We start from the raw sequence: 10,835 nt of genomic DNA, 5'->3' as shown, positions 1-10,835 counted from the left end.
TTAAAAGGACCTGCGTGTCCGCTTTTTAATCACTTGCCAATAAATTTTCTCGAAGTTATTTTAACCTGAACCTTGTGTGTCAGACTTAATTACTTCAGCGTATATACGCAATTTATTTTATTGATTTGGACAGGAACAGATAGACATTTAAACATTTTGGTTTACTGCAAAAAGTACCATAACACCATGGTTGGGGGAATGAGAACACCCCTCCCATAAACAGAGCCCTAAGCATTATCTAATTGGCAGAAGCACTGGTTACTAGCTTGGTTGAGGGAAACACGAAGGGAAAGGCAAGGAATAATCTTGCCACTTTCTCACCCTTACTCCCTGTAGCTATTCCTATGCCCACATGCCTGTATCCTGAACATCTCTTTTTTCTCTAACTCTAATCCTACCAAAACCTAAACAAACTATTTCCTGAGGCTCAAGTTTCTCAAAGCCTAACCATGGGGGAAAAAAAACATTTACCTTAATCCAAGGTTTATTTCCTCTTATACATCATACACCCCATGTACCTCAGTATTAAATTTAACTCCACTCTAACACTGGTATTATTTCTAAACAGCCTTTATACCCAGGGCCGGATTAACATAGGGGCTGATGGAGCTGCAGCTCCAGGCCCAGGCCCATGGAATAGGCCCATTGATTTAAAAAAAAAAACAAAAAAACATTTTTACATTTTTTTTTACACACTACTCTTAGGGTTGCCATGTATTTCTCATGTATTTCTTATGGTTGCCAGGTATTTCTCAGAAGTATTGATACCGGAGAAACTGACGGAAGCCAAGCACAGAGAGATGGACACAGGTTTCTTCAGGAAGGAAGAGATTCTTTATTGGATCACCGATCGGGACTCAGAGGGACTAGCGTCACCAAAATACAGCAAGTTCTGAGTCCCGGACAATAGTGCAGGCTCCTTATATAGGCACATAACTCCTCCCATATTAAGCTCCACCCACACATTCTCTTAACCAATCAACACAAATGAGAATTAACTTCCTGCTTGACCGCATGGCTTGTCCAGCACAATGGAGGAGGGGGAATACTACATCCTGTATTCTTGCACATGCTCCGTACACTACTGATCGTATCTTGCCTCGTGCAACCAACTGATCGATACGTCAGCATATGCACGTACACATGCCACGTGGTAATCTCGGCCTACTAAATTTATTTTTACCGAGATTCCACCACATTCCCCCCTTTGATGCCTCTTGATATTTCACAATTACTTGAGGCATCACTTAACCTTGGTTTGCATACACCGCAAGTTACCTTGAACCAGACCAGACTTATCTTATGATGTGAATCTTCAACACTCATCTTCCTGCATTGGTTCTCCCTGATCTAGAGCCTTATACTTATAAACCGCCATTATCTGTGCAGCAGCCTTCCTCTCTGCTATATTTTCTATTAGGCTTTGCACAGACCTAACTACTAAGGGTATAAGACACGGCAGGAGTAGACACAACATTAAAATCAGTAGGACTCCACCTACCACTGCCTTAAGCCCTCCAAACCACTCATACCAGCTTCCAAACCAACTACTTGGATTGTACCCTTTCCATACCTGAGTAGGCACATGCGCTAGTTTAACCATATGGCTAGTAAGCACAGCTATTGCTTGCCCTTCGTCATCTATTTGAAGACAGCAATTGCTCAGGTTAAACTTCCCACATACACCTCCCTCTACTGCCAAAAGGTAATCCAAGGCTAATCTATTTTGGTAGACTGCTGTCCTCATCCTGGTGTTATGCTTCGCTAGAAGATTGAGCACTTGTGATGTCTCGTTGGTGATAATCTCAACCACCGCCTGTAATCTTATAATTCGGTTGAGCATATAAATAGGGGTTCTATAACCAAAGGTACCATCTTCTGCCCACGTGGCTGGCCCATAATAATCTATGATACGCTGGGGAGGCCATTCATCATCTTCCCAGGCGCCTATCTCTATGGGCCCCCTTTTCTTCCTATGATTCACATCATACACTTTAACACCTAAAGTCTCACCTGTTTCAATCGGTAACAAGAAGAAGGATGGTTTGAGCATACCCAACACACATGCCCCTTCCCAGTCCTGTGGCAACTCCGAATAGGCTTTCTTACCACAGATCCAATACAAATTTGCTGGGGCTCTCCAGGTAGATGTGATGGATAAATCAAACCACACATCCTTTAAATTGGCGTATCTAGCAAACGGGTTAGATGGTTCTGAGACATTTGAAGCCGACCACCAAGTTGTATTCTTTGTATCATCATCATAAGCTTTTTGCCCTAGACAAGTTAATTCTCCTACAGAAGTATTATACATTATTCCTTTCCTTGCTATGCAAACATAACCTATGATGGAGGTCTTTAATCTCCACTCAGATTTACCTCTAACACTCATATGATAATCGGCTTGTGTAGATATTAGTTGGTCAACTGCCTCAGAACCGGACATTACCTCCTTTGCTTCCCAAGGCCATTGGTCTCCCATGTTAGTACCTCCACACACATAGCAGTTGGTAACATTAAGACTACTGGCAATACTTTCGGCTAAATCAATAAACAGGTTTTTAGCATTATGGGGGATCTTATTATCTATACTCATCTCTTCATAAAAGGAATGGTATACTTGATGAGTTTGGGAGGATACCGTATCAGTCTCTATCCCTATAAATAATACTGTCCCAGGATCTAAACCCGTCCCGTATATTTGAAACCCAAATAAATTGCCATACTTGTCTAAGAACTTGCCGGGGTTATTTATAAATATATGGATGGGATTACATTCCATAGACTTACAATATGGGCTGGTAGGCAACTTAGTCACTATCATGTCCTTGTCTACTGTCTGTCCCCAAGTCGCCCACCCCACACAAGACCAATATGGGCAAAAGTTATAGTCTTTATTTGGGCATCTAGGACTCACATATTTATTCTTACTACTGGGACAAATATATTTATCATTAGACCCATACGTCCTCTCCCATCTAAGATCCCCACATACATTCCACGGCTTTCTACCACTCGATATCGCTTTACACGCATCAAATAGCAGAACACCCGAAGAATGTACGGATTCTAACACCGTTTTATTAATTAGGGTCCCCTGAGGATCTCCATTCCTGAGAGTCAACCAAATTGTACGAGGTTGATACTCCGGACTGAAGCACTTAGGTTCTCCTACTCCTAAATGGCACACACTATAGTCTATATTTAGGTATCTACATCTCGATACATCTCCTTTACACTCGTATTGTGAATGCCAAATTAGGGTTTGGGAAATATGGTTACCTGTTCTCGTAGTCTTAATGCATACCTCACAGCTAGGAGTGTCGGTACCTCTACCTTCCTGAATATAAAAACACATAAATAAACACTATCAAAAACACATCTTTCGCCGTCATCCTCAGTCTTCGTCCGTGCGAAGGCACCTCAGCTTCCAGGATGTAAGGGCTGCAGGGAATGGAGTTCTGCTCGTCTTCACAGGAGTCTCTTCGAGACTTTTCCTGGCTTATAAACTATACGTCGGTGGGCGGACAGGCTTTATTATGGCCTTCTCACTCACGCACCAAATCCCTGTAACAATAAAATTTGTAATCCACAATAGCTCCTCGTTACTCCGACTGAGTAGTGCGTTTTAACCGGATCTTGCAGGGATTCTCTGGATCTGCTGGAACTTGCCAAGAATCGACTGCTGCTGGTTTAACCCTGGAGTGATGTATCCACGGAGTCACTTCGGCTACTTTTATCGCTGTAGGGGTAGACAAAAGAACAACATAAGGACCTCTCCACTTGGGCCCTAACGGTACATTATTCCACTCTTTAATCCACACTTGATCTCCTGGATGATAACTATGAACAGGGGGATAAATATTCACAGGTAATCTATCTTGTACCCATTTCTGTACCTCCTCCATAGTCTTACCCAACTCTACAACCTGCTGCCGGGTAATTCCTTCTCCCAACTGACTCAAATCCCCCCTTAAGTTACCAAGTACGGGAGGTGGTCGCCCATACATGATTTCAAAAGGAGAGAGGCCCATCCTTCTGGTAGGGGTACTGCGGATTCGCAATAGAGCTATGGGTAAGAGAACGTTCCACTTAAGTTGGGTTTCCTGACACATTTTAGCCAACTGGTTCTTAATAGTTCTATTCATTCTCTCTACCTTGCCAGAGCTCTGGGGTCTATATGCAGTATGAAGCCTCCACTTTATACCAAGCATATGAGTCAGTTGTTGTAGGCACTGATGAACAAAAGCTGGACCATTGTCCGATCCTATAGAACAGGGTAGTCCATATCGGGGTATTATTTCTCGTAGCAGGAATCTCACAACTTCTCCTGCTTTCTCTGTACGAGTAGGACATGCTTCTACCCAGCCTGAATAGGTGCACACAATTACCAGCAGGTAACGATGTCCACCCGATTTAGGCATCACTGTAAAGTCAATTTGTAAATCGGACATGGGGAGTCCCCCCATAAACTGGACTCCTGGTGGCTTTACTGGTCCTTGTCTTGCATTATTTTTAGCACACGTTACACATCTTCGTACAATGGCCTGAGTCAAGTTGGACAATCTTGGTATGTAGAAATGTTTTCTGAGAGATTCTTCTGTGCTGTCTCTCCCAGAATGTGTCCCGTTATGATAATTTTGGACAATTTCTACCGCTAGTGATGCTGGTATGACTATTCTTCCATCTTCTAGCTGATACCACTTGTTCTCCAAATACTTTCCTGGTTCAGTCTTTAACCACTCCTCTTCTTGAGCTGTATAAACTGGAGTCCATTGGGACAGTGGAGTTGGTATAAGAGCAGCTATATGCCCCACATACTCCTGTCTTCCTGATTCAGCAGCACGCTTAGCTGCACTATCTGCCATCCGATTTCCCTTAGTTACATCACCATCTCCTCTCAGATGCGCTCGACAATGTATGATACCGACTTCTTTCGGCTCCCACACTGCTTCCAACAGTTGTAGGATTTCAGCTGCATACTTGATTTCTTTGCCTTCTGAATTCAGTAGTCCTCTTTCTTTATACAAAGCTCCGTGGGCATGAGTGGTTAAAAACGCATATTTGGAGTCCGTGTAGATGTTCACTCTTAAACCTTCAGCCAATTGTAACGCTCGTGTCAGTGCTATCAATTCTGCCTTTTGTGCTGATGTTCCTTTCGCCAGTGGCCGAGCTTCTATCACCTTGTCTATTGTTGTTACTGCATATCCTGCATAGCGGATCCCTTCTTTCACATAACTACTGCCGTCGGTATAATATTGAACATCGGGGTTCTGGATGGGAAAATCACGAAGATCTGGTCTACTTGAGAATACTTCATCCATTACTTCCAAACAATCATGTTGACTTTCAGTAGGTTGTGGCAAAAGGGTAGCTGGATTTAAGGTATTTACAGTCTCTAAATGCACTCTGGGGTTTTCACACAACATTGCTTGATACTTGGTCATACGGCTGTTACTAAACCAATGATTTCCTTTGTAATCCAACAACGTCTGTACTGCATGTGGGACTCGTACATAAAGTTCTTGACCCAGAGTGAGTTTATCGGCTTCAGCTACTAGCAGGGCGGCTGCAGCTACGGCTCTTAGACAAGGTGGAAGTCCGCTGGCCACTGCATCCAATTGCTTAGACATGTAGGCAACAGGTCTTTGCCATGATCCCAAGTACTGTGTCAATACTCCCACAGCCATTCTTCTTTGCTCGTGTACATATAAGTAGAATGGTCGTGTGTGATCAGGTAGACCTAATGCTGGGGCACTCATCAAAGCCTTCTTCACATCTTCAAATGCCGTTTGCTGTTCTTGGGTCCATAAGAAGGGGTCGTGCTCTGTACCTTTGATAGCTGCGTACAGAGGTTTTGCCAGTATCGCATAGCTGGGAATCCATATCCTACAGAAGCCTGCTGCCCCCAAGAATTCTCGCACTTGTCTTCTATTCTTGGGTATTGGTATTTGGCAGACAGCTTCTTTTCTCTCTGGCCCCATAATTCTTTGACCTTCAGAGATATGGAATCCCAGATATTTGACAGTTGGCAAACACAACTGAGCCTTCTTTCTAGACACCTTGTATCCTGCCTTCCATAGAATGTGTAGTAGATCGTGCGTTGCTTGCTGACAGATTTCTTTTGTAACTGCTGCTATCAACAAGTCATCTACATATTGTAACAATACACACTCTCCTGGGATGGACTCGAAATCCAGTAGATCTTGACTTAGGGCTGAACCAAATAGGGTAGGTGAATTTTTAAACCCTTGGGGCAGTCTTGTCCAAGTCATTTGGCGTTTTGAGCCCGTTACAGCGTTCTCCCATTGGAAAGCGAAAATACATTGACTTTCTGCGGCAATTCGGAGGCAAAAGAAGGCATCTTTAAGGTCTAAGACTGTAAAGTAGGTAGCCCCGCCCGGAATTAAAGCAAGCAGGTTATATGGATTGGGTACAACTGGATGTATACTAACAACCGCATCATTGACTGCTCTCAAGTCCTGCACAGGTCGATACTCATCTGTACCGGGCTTTTGAACAGGCAGCAATGGGGTGTTCCAGGGGGAAGTACAGAATTTTAGGATACCATACCGTATGAACTTATCCAGGTAGGATTGGATGTTCTTCTTAGCCTTCTGCGGGATGTGGTATTGTCTTAGGCTCACTGGATAAACCCCAAGTTTTAGTTCAATTTTTATAGGTGGAATATTGCGGGCCAGTCCTGGTGGGTTGTTCTCTGCCCAAACTCCTGGTATGTTAAATAATGTCTCATCACTCCTAGGGTTTTGGCTAGTCAACGCTGTATAAAGTCGCCACTCTTCTTCCTTTGGTACGGATAATGTCATGATACCTGAAGGTCCATTAAACTTTAAAGATGTTGTTCCATTTGGTAGGAACGTAATCTGCGCTTGTAACTTAGATAGCATATCACGTCCCAGCAATTGGACTGGACATTCAGGCATATAAAGGAATTGATGTTTTACTACATGGCCTCCCAATGTACAGAGTCGACTTTTAAGAACCGGTTTTTCAGCACTTCTTCCAGTTGCTCCTATCACAGTAATAGTCCTTCCAGATGGAGGAGCAACTAGATTAGTCACCACTGAATGTTCAGCACCAGTGTCGATCATGAACGCACTCCTTTTTCCCCCTATTGATACATCGACCATAGGCTCCGCTCGACCAAGGGGGATGGAGCCCGGTCGGTATCAATAGTCCTCCATGACCGTGTCAGCCAATCCTACAAAGTCCCTACCTTCTCTATCGCGGGACCTTTGCGCTGCTGGAATATACCTGTCTTCCCTAACACTTCCTCTGTTCCCATTATTCCCTCTATTACCATTACTCCCTCCGGGGCCTCCTCTACCTCTCGCTCTGCCTCTAAAGTTTCCGTAGCCTGCCCTGGGTAGGTCTCTCTCGTACTGCTCTCTTTGCGGACATTCGTTCCTCCAATGCCCTTCTTCCTTGCAATACGCCCATTGATTCCTACTCAAAGGCTCCCTATTCCATCTACTATCGCCTCTATCTGGGCCCCGTCTATCTACGCCTGCGATCGCTACCGCTAGCATATCAGCCTTTCTACGCATCTTGCGCTCCTCCTCTTTCTTACTTTCTGTTTCCCTATTCATATAAACCTTATTCGCTACCTCCATTAGTTGGGTGATAGACATACCTGCAAACCCTTCTAACTTTTGTAGCTTGCGCTTAATATCTCCGTAAGCTTGGCTGACAAAGGCGGAGTTCACCATTCGGGAATTGTCTGCGTCTTCCGGATTAAAGGGGGTATACAAGCGGTATGCCTCCAATAATCGGTCATAAAAGACACTGGGCGCTTCATCACTTTTCTGAATCACCTCAACTGTCTTCGACATGTTAATGGCTTTCTTTCCTCCGGCTTTCATGCCAGCAATTATAGCGTCTCTATAGGCTCTGAGTTGAACCATATCAGCACCATTTACATTCCAATCGGGATCGGTGTTGGGATAATGTGTTGCGGCCCATGCTGATGGATTGGCTTGGTTTAAAGTACGGGCTTTATCCTCTAGCGCTTTAATAGCCGCTTGATTTATTCTTGTCCTTTCCTCATTGTTGAATAAAGTCATTAATAACTGCTGGCAATCAGCCCATGTCGGGTTATGTGTCTGTACTATTGAGGTGAACAGATCAGTCATAGCTTGTGGTTTCTCAGTATACGAGGAATTGTGGGTCTTCCAATTTAAGAGATCGGTTGTCGTGAATGGGACATATACAAAGACTGGGTCAGCATGTGCCATTTGGCCTGCGGCATCGATATAGGCTGGCCCAGGATTCAGACGAAGAGGCATCTGATAGTGTTTTAATTGTTGGGCACCGGTCAACTGTCGGGTCTGTATGGGGCTACGTGGAGGGGCATCAGTCATAGGTTCCAGTCGGGGAGAAATAGGGTATGGGGATGTGGGAGCTTGGTTTTGGGAAAAGGTTGTAAATAAAACACTTCGAGCCGAGCTAGATGAAGCTTGACCGGAAGTCTGAAGTGGCGCCAAATCAGGATATTCGTTTTTAATGGGGGTTGGTTCTGATTCCGGAAGGGGAGATTTAGTACGAGGGGGGGTGGATCCTGTACTGGAGGAGGAAGCGGAAGTGGATGAGGGTAATGAGGGGAGGGTTGCAGGACTTCCTGCATTTGCGTCACTTCCTCTTAACGGAAAGTAAGGGGGCGGCAAAGGGATCTCGGACTCAGGGGGCGTGTCCAAAATGGGCCTAACACCAGTCCTAGTGGACAAACAAGTCCTAGCTACCATGAGGCGACACTGCTCCTCGTGGCATGTCTGGAGCCATTTTGGCGAGTCATTTACGGCCTGTCTCCAACAATCAATATAAGGAAACTGGCCGTAAAGTTCAGGCCTACCCGATACAGCCACGTGTACGCGCTGTACCAGAGTTGGATCCAAACTGCCACGTGGCGGCCATGCCGCAACCAAAGTAGGCCACTCCCTAGTACACAAAGTGACCAAACGTACAGGAGACATTTTAACCCCAAAATCACAAGTTTTGAATCCCTTTTTAAAATTCTTCACCATACAACCTAAGGGATCCGGAATCGTTGACTGCGACGCACCCATACTTAACAATGGAACGTCGTCGACAACGAATACTATACACGCGTACTATTCAACAGTCACACCCGTTTCCTCTGGCAACAGCACCACGTGGTACGGTTACCAAGTGAAACGTACACAATAACACAATAAACACTCAGGGAATTCCCGTACACACACAGCTGTTACACCAGTCACTAAATAATCAATATTATGCCCTTTGGCGTAACTATACAGTCACCCACGCTATAATTCTCTATATACGAATTACCCGTCTATAACACACCCCAGTAACATCGTCTTTTACAAATAGCGGTTACAGTACGGTTAGCATAGGTCAAAGCACAAGTTAAGGTCACAATACAATTATTAGTGGTTATGGTGTTAAACATGCAATGGACGACAATGATTAGTACTTATATACAGTGTCAGTAAATATACAGGGTTATGGTACCGTGCACTATAATACAGCAACACACTATTAACACTCTCGCTAGACGGCTGAGCTCGCGCTATCTAACAAGATATACACTTTACTAAACAATCTTTAACACATTTACAATTCCCAACTAAACTATTGGCCAGTACCTTGAATGGACTACCTAAAACTATATACACCCGTTTTGGTTAGCCACACTGCCCAATCACCACATATAGCGAGCTAGAGAACCGAATTTACACAGGCGCCTCTTAGTCGCACTATCAAAAGTCTAGTGGGTTCCAAATTTACACGCCTTCCCACTTAGCCCAGATAGGTTGAGAGCTAGCGAACCGAATTTACACAGGCGCCGCTTAGTCTCCCGGTCCCTCCGACCTAGCGAACGTAATATACACCCTAGAACGCTAGTCTAGACAAGACACCGGTGTCCGGCTAGGGCTATTTACACCAGGACCCCGCCTGACTAACAAAATCAAACGGTCTGACTAAAGAGCGTTCGATCGAGCGGTGCGCCTTCGCTCCTTCCCTCCGACAGAGGGGGCAGATACACAGATTCAAACCCCTTTGGGCCTACCGCACAATCGGTATACCCCTAGTGGGTCCTGCCGTCTAAAACAGCAGTTGTCTTACCTCCTCGTTCCTGAACCTGAGTTCACACTCATCGACGGGGACACCCCAACACTTCTCACGTAGAGGCCGATGATCTCCTGGACAACAGACCAGTGGCGCCGAGACGAAGGGAGGTCCACGCAGAAGTTCAGGGGTGCAGCCGTAGAGAACGTGGGCAAAGATAGACCGTCTCACGCCTCTGCCTCTCAGCTACCGTTGAACGATGAGCTTCCCGGCCAATGCACCAAATGATACCGGAGAAACTGACGGAAGCCAAGCATAGAGAGATGGACACAGGTTTCTTCAGGAAGGAAGAGATTCTTTATTGGATCACCGATCGGGACTCAGAGGGACTAGCGTCACCAAAATACAGCAAGTTCTGAGTCCCGGACAATAGTGCAGGCTCCTTATATAGGCACATAACTCCTCCCATATTAAGCTCCACCCGCACATTCTCTTAACCAATCAACACAAATGAGAATTAACTTCCTGCTTCACCGCATGGCTTGTCCAGCACAATGGAGGAGGGGGAATACTACATCCTGTATTCTTGCACATGCTCCGTACACTACTGATCGTATCTTGCCTCGTGCAACCAACTGATCGATACGTCAGCATATGCACGTACACATGCCACGTGGTAATCTCGGCCTACTAAATTTATTTTTACCGAGATTCCACCACAGTATTTCTCAGGTATTTGAGCCTGCCTAGCTGGTGCCGGTATT

Source organism: Pelobates fuscus, chromosome 1 (assembly GCF_036172605.1).
Source record: "Pelobates fuscus isolate aPelFus1 chromosome 1, aPelFus1.pri, whole genome shotgun sequence".
NCBI classification, from domain to species: Eukaryota; Metazoa; Chordata; class Amphibia; order Anura; family Pelobatidae; genus Pelobates; species Pelobates fuscus.
This window is presented reverse-complemented; position numbering follows the sequence as displayed.